Genomic DNA, 15,187 nt, shown 5'->3' with positions numbered 1-15,187 from the left:
GCACCTGACAAAACGCAATGCTGACATCGCCAGAAAAGCACGACAACTGAAGAAAGAAAACAAAATTCAATCTACATGGATCACCAACTGCAAAGTTTTCATCAAGTTGAACGGTACACCGGAGGAGGCGAGAGTTCTGGTCGTACGGAACATCGAGGACTTGGACAAATGCCAGTGATGCTATCAGGACTGTACGGTAATCAATACCGACGTGACACTACACCAAACTCAACCACGACACACACCGAAATAACTCTTTTATCCATTACCCGGAACACTACTCGGCTCACGCAAATGCTTGTTGATTATGAAAACCTGGAACTGAAACCACATGAATTCACTGACCATAAATTACTGGATACAGAAAATGACACAGACCCGGACAATAAGTTTTTTTCAACCATTAAGGACAATTGCCACTATTACACAGAGGAACAGTACAATCAGTCCACTCAGGCTGTGGGAAAATTATCAGTAATACACTTCAACAGCAGAAGCATGTACGCTAACTTCAAGCACATCAAGAAATACTTAAGTCAGTTTACTCATCCATTCAACATAATTGCCATATCAGAGACCTGGATTGACCTGGAGAAAGGAGTGGATTTCGAACTGGCTGCATATGAATTTAATTATATAAACAGGAAAAATAAAGGTGGAGGAGGAGTGGCGGTGTATGTGGACTGTAATTTGAATTATAAGTTAATAGATGGCATGACAACTGTGATTGATAACTTATTAGAATGTTTAACAATCAAAATTAATATTGAAAAAAGTAGAAATGTATTAATTAGCTGTATATATAGAGCGCCAGAAACTAGTATAGAGGCGTTTAAGGACTGGGTAGAAAAGACATTTACAGTAGATAATAAAAAAAAGTTATCTTCATTTGTGGGGATACTAATATTGATCTGTTGAACTCTAATAAGTACAGTATGACTGAGGAATTTATTAATACCATGTACAGTATGAGTCTCCACCCAAAAATTACCAGACCCACCAGAATTACTGACCATAGTGCTACCTTAATAGATAATATATTTACCAATGATATAGATAATAACACTATAAGTGGAATATTAATCAATGATGTTCGTGATCATCTACCAGTTTTTACAATTTATGACTGTAATCATAAGAGAAATGTGACAGACCATAAACTTAAGTATAAAAGAGTTAGGACTGAGGAGGCCATGTTTGCATTAAATAATGATTTATTAATGCAAGACTGGGAATCAGTTTATATAGAGAATAGCATTGATAGAGCATATGATAACTTTTTAAGTAAATTCAAATTATTATATGATAAAAATTGCCCAATGAAGCAATATAGTACAAAACAAAACTATAATGACCAACCTTGGATTACTAAGGGATTACAAAATGCCTGTAAGAAGAAAAACACTCTATATAGAGAATTTATTAAATTAAGAACCAAAGAGGCAGAAAATAAATATAAAAAATATAAAAACAAGTTAACAAGTATCATAAGGAGATGTAGGAAGGATTATTATGGTAAATTAATATATAATAACAAAATAATATTAAAGGAATATGGAATATATTAAATAGTATTATTAAAGATCGTTCTGGACAAATACATTACCCTAAATACTTTAATGACAAAGGTATCGAAAATTATAACATGGATGTAGTTGCTAATAGTTTTTTTTGTTAATGTTGGACCGATTAGCTCAAAATATCTCTGATCCAGTAACAAATGATGATTGTATAGATAATATTATAAAGAGGAATTCTTGTTCTGTTTCTTACACCAGTAGATGAGAAGGAAATTATTTATATAGTTAATAAATGTAGTAATAAAATATCCACAGATTGTAATGATATTGATATGAAACTAGTGAAAACTATTATTGGGGGGATTTCTAAACCATTAACATATATCTGTAACTTGTCATTTCAAACCGGTACATTTCCAAGCAATATGAAAATAGCAAAAGTAATTCCATTGTATAAATCTGGGGACAAACATAACTTCACAAATTACAGACCTGTTTCTTTACTTCCTCAATTCTCCAAAATTCTTGAAAAACTATTCAATAACAGATTAGATAAATGTATTGAAAAATACAAACTACTCAGTGATAGTCAATATGGATTTAGAGTAAATAGATCAACAGAGATGGCACTAATGGAATCAATTGAAGAAATCAGTAACTCTATAGATAAGAAATATGTCGCTGGGATATTTATTGATCTTCAAAAAGCTTTTGATACTATTAATCATGATATATTAATTAATAAGATGGAACAATATGGGATAAGGGGAGTTGTATTAAATTGGATAAAAAGTTATTTGAGCAACAGGACACAATTTGTGAAGTTGGGTGACTCTGTCTCAACTCGTTTGAATATTGATTGTGGAGTCCCTCAGGGGTCAGTATTGGGTCCTAAACTGTTTATTCTTTATATAAATGATATGTGCAATGTATCAAAGATATTTAAGATGGTATTATTTGCAGATGACACAAATATGTTTTGTTCTGGAACAAATTTACACGAGTTAGAAAACAATCTCTTCAGAATTGTGCAGGTTAAAAAGTTGGTTTGATCGAAATAAATTATCATTAAATCTGTCTAAAACAAAAATCATGTTATTTAATAATTATAAAATAAATAGGGCAATAAATGGTGTTGATATTGAAAGAGTTTCTAATAATAAATTTCTTGGGGTAATAATAGATGATAGAATTAATTGGAAATCACATATAAAATACATACTAATGAAACTATCAAGAAGCATGTCTGTGTTGAGTAAAGCTAAGCATGTCCTGGACTATAATTCACTCCGCATTCTTTACTGTTCCCTGGTTTTACCGTACTTAAATTACTGCTCAGTGGTGTGGGGAAATACGTATAAAATGTTCACTTCATGCAATAACTATACTTCAAAAATGAGCTACAAGAATAATTCATAGTGCTGGTTACCGAGATCATACTAATTCACTATTCTTAAATTCAAAATGTTTAAAATTCAGGGATATTATAGAATATAAAACTGCTTTAGTAATGTACAATGTAAGGAATTATAAAGTACCAAGGAATATCCAAATAATGTTCTCGGATAGAGAGGGGGGCTATAATTTTAGGGGGAAATTGAAATTTAAAATTCGCAGTGCTAGGACAACGTTAAAAATGTTCAGTATTTCTATTTGTGGAGTAAAGCTATGGAACGGTTTGAATGTGGAGCTCATGAAATGTACAACTATAAAGCAGTTCAAAAAAAGGTATAAGGAACAGATCTTTATGAGGTATAGGGAGGAGGAATTACAATAACATTCTATTGATAATATAAGTGTATATATGTGGGTATGGGTACATATGGATATATTATATAGGGAGTATGTATATATATATATATATATATATATATATATATATACACACACACACACACATATATATATATATATATATATATATATACACACACACACACACATACTGTGTGTATATTTTATATATCTATATAATATATACTGTGTGTATATTATATATATATATATATATATATATATATATATATATATATATATATATATATGCATAATTGTATATACTGTAATATATAAGCATAATATGCATAATTATGATATGGGTGTACGTATGGATGTGTATAGTTATAGGTATGTGTGTATATGCATTGTATGTGTGTATATATGCATAGCATAAGTATTTGTATATACATGATTTGATTTGGGCGATATTATACCATGTTGGTATGTTTTGTTTTGTTTTTATTTTGCTTTCTTTTGTATATATAGTTTATTATGGTGGAAAGTGACGTTTGATTAACGGTGGTATAGAGGGTGAGGATTTGATAAGTTATTTACTTCTTCCTAATCCTTTCTGAACATTATTATGTTATTGCCTTGTGACTATGCTATTCTGTTTATGACGATGTTTTGATAATTGCATTTTTTATTTTTATTTTTTGTTTGTTTTTATATCTTCCTTACTGTTCGGAATCAATCAATCAATCAATCAATCTAAATATTCTCCTCGCCCATGCATTTTGTGGCTGAACACAGACGTGGTTGGACTGCCACTTGCAATGCAGAACATCTGACGGTAGCAGTTAGTTGTAATCCATTATTTCATCTAGATTAACATTTTGTGACACACTGTAGATATATTTGAGGATGAGTTGAAATGTTTGAATATTTTAAATCTTTTAGGCATTTCACTATCGGGGCGTCGGTTTTGCATTTTAAGGCCTCAGTACATGTACAATGTATTTATTATCAACGTAAAGGTTCTTAATATAATACTTTTATGCAGTATTTGTATTAATGTTCATGTTATTTGCAGTTACATGTCAAATACATAAATGGAGCTGGAGTTCCATGAAGGCATTCAAACTCAGCGCTGCTGACTCTTATGGCAACTCCTGCATCCCCAGTGAATCTCAGACATACTGGCCCTGCCTTTCCTCTGGCTAAGATGAGCTGGGGACAAGAGAAGCTCTCGATAAGTGGTAAGGACCATGCGAGGTAGCTTAAACTGTTCTGGCTTGAAGATCATCAACTAAACCACAGAAGAATGACGATCTTCACTTGGCACAGTCGGAAACGACTGAAGCTGGCCCGAACCAATGTCAGATACATGCAGTGTTTATGTATGTACATTGCTGAATTTTGCAAGTAAATCTTATTTAGTCATGCCTGGTGGTATTTTTGTATTTCACTGTGCAGAAATATATTTTGTTTATATTATTTGTTCAGTGACCAATTGAGAACAGAGGACAGCGATATGGCAACAGAGAGCGAGCAAGATATGTGTATTTGGGAAGTCATTGAGATTTTGTAAGTCAGTGTGTTTTATTAGTAATGTCATTTCCTTTAAAGCCTGTGAAGTTATGTTTATGGTGTCTATGTTAATACAGTAGTTTCTCATCAGTATGATTACCAGTATGCATGGATGGAATATCGGTAAAAGTATATCAGTAAAATGGCAGAAAAAATGAGATCAGTTAGCAATCATATCTGTATACATATCAGAAAATATCCCAATTTATGTCAGTAAGACATATTCAATGTGAATATTGTGTTTATTTGTTTATCAATTATTTTGCGGCAATGTCAAATATGCAGCATAGAGGAGTGTTTTGTGATGTTAAAATAAAGGAATGACTTGTGTATGTGTGTACCTACAAGTATGTGCGAATTTGTTTATGTATGCTTTGTGTGTATTGTTGAAATGTATTATTAATATTCATGATTTTTTTTTTTACTGACCCCCCCCCCCCCCCTTTTTTTGATTGTAGTGAACACCATCTTGATGTCGTACAGTACAATAAATACGACATCTTCCAAGTTGGCATTTGTGCTATTTCTGTCCTCAGTCATGGTAGCAATCACAATATGTGTTGTGTGTTTTTTGTTTGTTTGTTTGGTTTTTTAAATGATCCTATCTGCCTGTAGTGTCTTGAAAAAGTATTCATCCCCCTTGGTGTTTGTCCTGTTTTGTCACATTGCAACATGGAATTAAAATGGATGTTTGGGTGGTTAACACCATTTGATTAACACAACATGCCTACCATTTTAAAGGTGCAAATTGTAGGGTTTTTTTTGTTTTGTTTTGTTTTTTTACTGTGACACAAACAATAATTAAGATGAGAGGAAAAAAAAAACAGAAATCTGGAGTGTGCATAGATATTCATCCCCCAAAGTCAATACTTTGTAGAGCCACATTTTGCTGCAATTACAGCTGCAAGTCTCTTGGGGTATGTCTCTATTAGCTTAGCACATCTAACCACTGGGATTTTTGCCCATTCCTCAAGGCAAAACTGCTCCAACTCCTTCAAGTTAGATGGGTTGCGTTTGTGTTCAGCAATCTTCAAGTTATGCCACAGAGTCTCAGTTGGACTGAGGTCTGGGCTTTGATTAGGCCATTCCAAGACATTTAAATGTTTCCTTTTAAACCACTCCAGTGTGGCTTTAGCAGTATGTTTAGGGTCATTGTCCTGCTGGAACGTGAACCTTCGTCCCAGTCTCAAACCTCTGGCTGACTCAAACAGTTTTTCCTCCAGAATTGCTCTGTATTTAGTGCCATCCATCTTTCCTTCAGTCCTGACCAGCTTTCCTGTCCCTGCAGATGAAAAACATCCCCACAGCGTGATGCTGCCACCACCATGCTTCACTGTAGAAACGGTGGTCTCAGGGTGTTGGGTTTGCGCCACACATGGCATTTCCCACGATGGTCAAAAGGTTCAATTTTAGTCTCATCTGACAAGAGAATCTTCTTCCATGTGTTTGGGGAGTCTGCCACATGCTGTTGGGCAAACTTCAAATGTGTTTTCTTGTTTTTCTTTAAGCAATGACTTTTTTTTCTGGCCACTCTTCCATAAAGCCCCGCTTTGTGGAGTGTACAACTTAAAGTGGTCCTATGGACAGATACGCCCATCTCCACTGTGGATCTTTGCAGCTCCTTCAGTGTTATCGTTGGTGTCTTTGTTGCATCTCTGATTAATGCCCTCCTTGCCTGGTCTGAGAGTTTTGGTGGATGGCCTTCTCTTGTCAGGTTTGTAGTGGTGCCATATTCTTTCATTTTGCTATAATGGATTTAATGGTGCTCCCTGGGATATTCAAAGTTTGGGATATTTTTTTATAACCCAACCCTGATCTATACTTCTCCACAACTATCTCTGACCTGTTTGGAGTGCCCTTTGGTTTTCATGTTGCTTGCTTAGCCGTGTTGCAGAGTCAGGGTCCTTCCAGAACACGTTAATTTATACAGACATCACGTGACAGATCATGTGACACTTCGATTGCACACAGGTGGATCTTAAATCAACTAATTATGTGACTTATGAAGTGAATTGGTTGGACCAGCTCTTATTTAGGGGTTTCATACGAAAGGGGGTTAATACCTATGCACACTCCAAATTTCTGTTTTTTCATCTTAATTACTGTTTGTATCACAAAAAAAAATACACCTTTAAAGTGGTAGGCATGTTGTGAAATCAAAATGGTGCTAACCCCCAAAAATCCATTTTAACTCCAGCTTGTAATGTGACAAAACAGGACAAACACCAAGGGGGATGAATACTTTTGCAAGAGACACTGTATTAATGTGGCAGCGGGGGCGTGGTCAAGCGCCGGTCTGTGACAGGAGGGCGGAGTCAGGGAAGGTAAGTGGCAGAATCACTACACCTGACGGCAATTAACCTGTGTTTGTGTGTGTCTTCCCAGTGACTGCGCCCTATTTAAGGAGGGAGAGTGAGAGCGGAAGGAGGCTTCCCCAGAGGAGACTACAGTGTGTGTGTCTCTGTCTCTCTGATTGCTTATTTAATTGTCAGACTGAAAAGTGCGGCAATAAAGCCTCCTGTTCACCCTGATCTCTGTCCTGCCGTCCTCTGTGCTCCACCCACACGCAGGGAACATTTACAATTAACTTTATTGGCATTGCACAAAATGCAACTAAATGGTAGTACAGCTAAATGTAGGTTAGGATCTAGCTCAATAGTGCATTAGTAGTAGTAGTACAACCCCAATTCCAAAAAATTTGGGACAAAGTACAAATTGTAAATAAAAACGGAATGCAATGATGTGGAAGTTTCAAAATTCCATATTTTATTCAGAATAGAACATAGATGACATATCAAATGTTTAAACTGAGAAAAGGTATCATTTAAAGAGAAAAATTAGGTGATTTTAAATTTCATGACAACAACACGTCTCAAAAAAGTTGGGACAAGGCCATGTTTACCACTGTGAGACATCCCCTTTTCTCTTTACAACAGTCTGTAAACGTCTGGGGACTGAGGAGACAAGTTGCTCAAGTTTAGGGATAGGAATGTTAACCCATTCTTGTCTAATGTAGGATTCTAGTTGCTCAACTGTCTTAGGTCTTTTTTGTCGTATCTTCCGTTTCATGATGCACCAAATGTTTTCTATGGGTGAAAGATCTGGACTGCAGGCTGGCCAGTTCAGTACCTGGACCCTTCTTCTACGCAACCATGATGCTGTAATTGGTGCAGTATGTGGTTTGGCATTGTCATGTTGGAAAATGCAAGGTCTTCCCTGAAAGAGACGTCATCTGGATGGGAGCATATGTTGCTCTAGAACCTAGATATACCTTTCAGCATTGATGGTGTTTTTCCAGATGTGTAAGCTGCCCATGCCACACGCACTAATGCAACCCCATACCATCAGAGATGCAGGCTTCTGAACTGAGCGCTGATAACAACTTGGGTCGTCCTTCTCCTCTTTAGTCCGAATGACACGGCGTCCCTGATTTCCATAAAGAACTTCAAATTTTGATTCGTCTGACCACAGAACAGTTTTCCACTTTGCCACAGTCCATTTTAAATGAGCCTTGGCCCAGAGAAGACGTCCGCGCTTCTGGATCATGTTTAGATACGGCTTCTTCTTTGAACTATAGAGTTTTAGCTGGTAACGGCAGATGGCACGGTGAATTGTGTTCACAGATAATGTTCTCTAGAAATATTCCTGAGCCCATTTTGTGATTTCCAATACAGAAGCATGCCTGTATGTGATACAGTGCCGTCTAAGGGCCCGAAGATCACGGGCACCCAGTATGGTTTTCTGGCCTTGACCCTTATGCACAGAGATTCTTCCAGATTCTCTGAATCTTTTGATGATATTATGCACTGTAGATGATGATATGTTCAAACTCTTTGCAATTTTACACTGTCAAACTCCTTTCTGATATTGCTCCACTATTTGTCAGCGCAGAATTAGGGGGATTGGTGATCCTCTTCCCATCTTTACTTCTGAGAGCCGCTGCCACTCCAAGATGCTCTTTTTATACCCAGTCATGTTAATGACCAATTGCCAATTGACCTAATGAGTTGCAATTTGGTCCTCCAGCTGTTCCTTTTTTGTACCTTTAACTTTTCCAGCCTCTTATTGCCCCTGTCCCAACTTTTTTGAGATGTGTTGCTGTCATGAAATTTCAAATGAGCCAATATTTGGCATGAAATTTCAAAATGTCTCACTTTCGACATTTGATATGTTGTCTATGTTCTATTGTGAATACGATATCAGTTTTTGAGATTTGTAAATTATTGCATTCCATTTTTATTTACAATTTGTACTTTGTCCCAACTTTTTTGGAATCGGGGTTGTAGTAATAAAGTGCAGAATTGTTAGGGTTTTGCTGGGATTCGAACCTGGTTCGTTGGTGTGATAATCCAGCAAACCCCCACTAGGCCACCAGGGGGATGACTCAAATGCAGAGGCGTGAGGCGGAAGTAGAAAAAGAATCAAAAGGTTTTTTTAAACTATATACACTATATACAGGGCAAAACAAAAGACAAAAAAAAAACCAAAGAGTAAAATCCAAAAGAAAAGCAAAGTGCAAAAATACAAAAGCTAAGAAGATCAAAAAACACAGTACAAAGGAAACTGGAGATAAACATAACAGCACAAAGACTCCGTGACAAGAGGACTGAACTCAGGGGTATAAATAGACAAACTAATTAAGGACACAGGTGAAGATAATTAGGCAATTAACACAAACACAAAACACAGGAACAGTGGCGGCCTCTAGAGGCCAAAATAAACACGACATGAAAAGGAAATAACAGCGGCCTCTAGAGGCCAAAACAGTCCTAGTCCTAACAGGACCCCCCCCTCTAGGAGCGTCTCCTGACGTTCCCAGGGCGATCCGGATGGGCCGAATGGAAGTCCCGACATAGTTCTTTATCAAGGACATCCCGAGCAGGAACCCAGCAGCGCTCCTCAGGACCATAGCCCTCCCAGTCCACCAGATATTGCAACCCGCCGCGGACCCGGCGGGAGTCAAGCAGGCGATTCACAGTGAACACAGTCTGCCCCTGGAAGATGCGGGGGGGGTGGGGGGTTCCTAGGGGCAGGGGCATACGTAGACGTCAGTACGGGCCGTAACAGGGAAACATGGAAAGTGGGGTTGATCCTCAGAGTCCGGGGCAACTGGAGCCGGTAGGAGACAGGGTTCACCCTGCGCACCACCTTGAAGGGGCCAATGTAGCGAGGAGCAAGCTTGCGGTTCTCCACCCGCAGTGGAAGGTCCTTAGTGGACAGCCAAACACGCTGCCCAGGGCGGAAAGCGTGTGCAGGTCTTCTATGGCGGTTGGCCTGAGTCTGGTTGGTTCTGGAGGTCTGTATGAGGGTCTTCCTGACCTTGCTCCAGGTCTTGCGACACCGTCTCACATATTGGTTGACCGAGGGCACCCCCGCGTCCTCCTCCTGGTCCGGGAACAGAGGTGGCTGGAACCCGAATTGGCACTGGAATGGCGACAGCTTGGTGGCCGATGACTGCAGGGTGTTGTGGGCGTACTCCGCCCATGGCAGCCAGGTGCTCCACGATGTCGGGTTATCCATAGCCAGGCCTCGCAGGGTGGTTTCCAGGTCCTGGTTGAGCCTCTCCGTCTGACCATTGGACTGTGGGTGAAACCCAGAGGAGAGGCTGGCAGTGGCTCCGATGACCTTGCAGAACCCGTGCCACACTCGGGAGGAGAACTGGGGCCCTCGGTCTGAGACGATGTCCTGTGGAAGACCAAAGACTCGGAAGACATGATTAAACAAAAGTTTCGCAGTTTCAAGAGCAGAGGGGAGTTTGCACAGTGGTATGAAGCGGCAGGCCTTGGAGAATCTGTCAACTAAGACCAAAATGACCGTGTTACCTTGTGACTCAGGGAGACCCGTGATAAAGTCGACTGCCACGTGGGACCAGGGACGCCGGGGAATGGTCAGAGGATGCAGGAGACCCTGGGGACGCTGTCGTGGGTTCTTGGTTCTGGTGCAAACCTCACAGGACAGGACAAATGACCTTACTTCCTTCTCCATGTTAGGCCACCAGAAGCGTCTTTTCAGGAAGTCCAGGGTCCTCCGAGCTCCCGGGTGGGCGGTGAGAGGGGAAGAGTGACCCCACTGGAGAACCTTGGCCCGGGCTTGATGTGGGACGTACAAGAGGCCCGGTGGCCCCGTCCCAGGACCGGGGTCCTGGCGTTGGGCTCGTCGAACAGCCTCCTCAATACCCCAGCGGACAGGGGCCACAATCCGGGACACCGGGATAATAGGCCCGACTTCATTCTCCCTGTTAGTGGCAGAGAACAGCCTGGACAGTGCGTCAGGTTTGGTGTTCTTGGAGCCGGGACGGTACGAGAGGGTGAAGTCAAACCGACTGAAAAACAGGGCCCACCTAGCCTGTCGAGGGTTCAGTCTCTTGGCTTGCTGGAGGTACTCCAGGTTCTTGTGGTCAGTCCAAACCAGGAATGGATGTTGTGCTCCCTCCAGCCAGTGCCTCCACTCCTCAAGGGCCAGTTTGACCGCTAGCAGTTCTCGATCCCCCACATCGTACCGGGACTCAGCAGGACTCAGGCGGTGGGAGAAGTAAGCGCAGGGGTGCAGCTTTCCTTCCGAACGTTGAGAGAGCACCGCGCCGACACCACTGTCCGAGGCGTCCACCTCCACGATGAATGGTTGGGAGGTGTCCGGGAGAACCAGAATGGGTGCCGTGCAGAAGCGGTCCTTGAGGTCTTTGAACGCCTTTTCTGCCTGAGGAGACCAGCCATAAGATCCACCTGTCCCTTTGGTGAGGTCTGACATGGGTGCTGCCACAGAACTGAAGTTCCTGATGAACTTGCGGTAGAAGTTAGCGAATCCTAAGAACCGCTGAACCTCCTTAACGGACTTGGGAGTAGGCCAATCCCGGACGGCCAGGGTCTTGGCAGGGTCCATTTGGAGTTGGCCTGTCCGTACAATAAATCCCAGAAAGGAGACCTCGGGAACATGAAATTCACATTTCTGGGCCTTGGCGAACAGATTGTTCTGTAGCAGCCTCTGGAGAACCTGGCGGACATGGTGGCGGTGCTCCTGCACGGTCTTGGAAAAGATAAGGATGTCGTCGAGGTAGACAAAAACGTATAGGTTAATCATGTCCCTTAAGACGTCGTTGATTAGGGCCTGAAAAACAGCTGGTGCGTTGGTGAGTCCGAAGGGCATCACCTGGTATTCGTAGTGCCCAGACGGGGTGTTAAAGGCAGTCTTCCACTCGTCTCCCTGTCGGATACGGATGAGGTGGTATGCGTTCCGTAGGTCCAACTTGGTGAAGACGGTGGCGCCTTGGAGCAGGTCGAAAGCTGTGGACATCAGCGGAAGGGGATATCGGTTGCGCACAGTGATCTTATTCAGGCCCCTGTAATCAATACATGGTCGGAGCCCCCCATCCTTCTTGCCGACAAAGAAGAAGCCGGCTCCAGCAGGTGAAGTGGAGGGTCGAATAAACCCAGAGACCAGGGCATCTTTGAGGTATTCCTCCATGGCCTTGCGTTCTGGCTGAGAGAGTGAAAACAGTCTGCCACGAGGAGGGGTAGTCCCAGGGAGCAAGTCGATGGCACAGTCGTAGGCCCGGTGCGGAGGAAGAACGGCGGCCCTGCTCTTGCTGAATACCTCCTTGAGATCCCAGTACTCTGTGGGAACTTGAGATAACTCGGTGAGATCAGGGGGCTCGGCAGGAGACACAGGAGAGCTAGAGAGCAGACAAGAGGCATGGCATGCAGGGCCCCATTCCACAACCTGGCTTGTTACCCAGTCTATGCGAGGGTTGTGGCGAGTAAGCCAAGGAAGGCCTAGAATAACTGGGAACTCAGGTGAAGGAATCAGGTGCAGGGATATTTCTTCCTTGTGACCTTGAGACTGGAGGAAAACTGGAGAAGTAACTTGGGTGACTCTTCCATCACCTAACGCTTGGCCATCGAGGGCAGACACAGACAGTGGGACTTCAAGAGGTGCAGTAGGAATATTGATGCTTTGGGCGAAGTGAATATCCATAAAGTTCCCAGCCGCCCCTGAGTCTATCAAAGCTTGACAAGAGTGGACAGACTCACCCCAGGAGATGGAGACCGGGATGTATATTCCTTGGCCAGGGAGTCCGGGAGAGAGGGTAGGCCCCGTCACAACCCTCCCTCGGCTGGACGGGGCGGTCCTTTTCCCAAGAGTTCGGGACATGATGCTCGGAAGTGACCAGGCTTGCCACAGTAGATGCAGCACTTGTCCCTCCTTCTGCGCTCCCTCTCAGATGCGGAGAGGCGAGTACGACCCACTTGCATGGGTTCTGGACAGTCACTGAAGGAGGTAGACGGTCTCCAGGTAGAGGTAGGGAGGCTGGGGGGGCTCAAGGCTTGGTGGCGTTCTCTCATCCTGTTGTCCAGACGAATAGCATGTGAGATGAGGGTTTCGAGGTCACTTGGGCATCCAATAGAGGCCAGACCGTCCTTGATGGGGTCAGACAGACCATGGTGGAAGGCTGACACCAGGGCAGTCTCGTTCCATCCACTTACTGCTGCGAGTGTTCGGAACGAGATGGCGTAATCTGCGACGCTTCCTCCTTGCCGGATGGACATGAGCTTTCGGGCTGCGTCGGTACTGATGTCTGCCTGATCGAAGACCCGAAGCATCTCTTCAGAAAACAGCTGGAAATCAAAGCACTCAGGTCCCTGTCTTTGCCAGATAGCAGTAGCCCAGGCTCGCGCCTTACCAGCTAATAAGGTGATCACAAAGGCAATCTTGCGGCGATCCGTAGTGTAGGTGGTAGGCTGAAGCTCAAAGGTGAGTTGACACTGGGTAAGGAACTCTCGGCACTCACTGTGCTTGCCGTCATACCTCTGTGGTGCAGGAAGGCTGGGTTCGCGAGGTGAAGAAGGCAGCATTGCAGGAGGCACTGGAGCAGGAGTGGGAGCTGGATCAGGAGCAGGAACTGGATCAGGAGCAGGAGATGCAGGCAGAGATGTCAGCTGTGCCAGGGTTTTCCCAATTTGCTGAAGCAGTTCCTCGTGGCGAGCGAGGGCCTCACGTTGGCTGGTGAGCGTACGTCCATGAGCGTCCATGGTCGCTCCGAAGCGTGTCAAAGCTGCCATAATTCCCTGAAGGTTGGCCGGGTAGACAGTTGAAGCAGCCTCTGCTGAGTCGGTCATGACGGAGTCTTTCTGTTAGGGTTTTGCTGGGATTCGAACCTGGTTCGTTGGTGTGATAATCCAGCAAACCCCCACTAGGCCACCAGGGGGATGACTCAAATGCAGAGGCATGAGGCGGAAGTAGAAAAAGAATCAAAAGGTTTTTTTAAACTATATACACTATATACAGGGCAAAACAAAAGACAAAAAAAAAACCAAAGAGTAAAATCCAAAAGAAAAGCAAAGTGCAAAAATACAAAAGCTAAGAAGATCAAAAAACACAGTACAAAGGAAACTGGAGATAAACATAACAGCACAAAGACTCCGTGACAAGAGGACTGAACTCAGGGGTATAAATAGACAAACTAATTAAGGACACAGGTGAAGATAATTAGGCAATTAACACAAACACAAAACACAGGAACAGTGGCGGCCTCTAGAGGCCAAAATAAACACGACATGAAAAGGAAATAACAGCGGCCTCTAGAGGCCAAAACAGTCCTAGTCCTAACAAGAATAAGCAGATACTAACTAAGATCTTTGATTTCCAGTTTCTCAGGATGGTTTTTCTTAATAATGGTTCATGCTATCAGAAGTACTATGCTGCTTGGCTAAAACTATGTCTATAAATAAATTGAAGATTTCTGTGTGAAAAATAATGGAGCCAAGTATTTCACTAAATATGAAGCATTAATGTGCTATCACACATTACTGCCCACTCTGCAACACACTCTTGCTAGCATCGTGCTAGTCTCCCACATTTCCTCATGTTTGTGTTTGGCATTCAAACCAGAGCAAAATATTATACGATGCCCTTTGCATGTGCAGTTCTCATTATTTCTGTTGGGTTTCACAGTTGGTGGCAATCTGCACCAAAGTGGCCGGTCAGTAAAATTTGAATAGCTGCTGTGTAAGGCCCTTTAGAATGTCAGTGCGGCCGTCTGTGTAATGGAGTTTAGTTAAAATCAAGGTAGGGGGAATAATCAATAGGACCACATGTGCTCCTGGTCTGTTAGCTACTCATTACTTGGTCTTTTGTTTAAAAAAAAAAATCATCCATGGCCTGCTGGCAAACATTACATGGCTTGTGGAGCAGGCAACCTAATCACATTGACACACAGATCAAATAAATATTGTTTTGGAATCATCAATACTGAGTGCGTTGCTCAGACGGACTTCAATACAGAGATTGAAACACATACAGTTTAATCCTGGGACAAAGATTTAAATATGGAGCTGAAACGTTTGGATCCAAAAGAATAATAA

At 42.3% G+C, this 15,187-nt stretch overlaps 1 protein-coding gene across 1 annotated transcript in view; it reads right to left on the bottom strand.

Annotated features, from left to right (window-relative positions):
- The window catches only part of LOC132889578 (adhesion G protein-coupled receptor A3), a 493,612-nt gene that overhangs the window by 421,203 nt on the left and 57,222 nt on the right, over positions 1 to 15,187 (bottom strand). The gene's annotated exons all lie outside the window — the stretch shown is intronic.

This window comes from Neoarius graeffei, chromosome 7 (genome assembly GCF_027579695.1).
Source record: "Neoarius graeffei isolate fNeoGra1 chromosome 7, fNeoGra1.pri, whole genome shotgun sequence".
NCBI lineage: Eukaryota > Metazoa > Chordata > Actinopteri > Siluriformes > Ariidae > Neoarius > Neoarius graeffei.
This window is presented reverse-complemented; position numbering and strand designations above follow the sequence as displayed.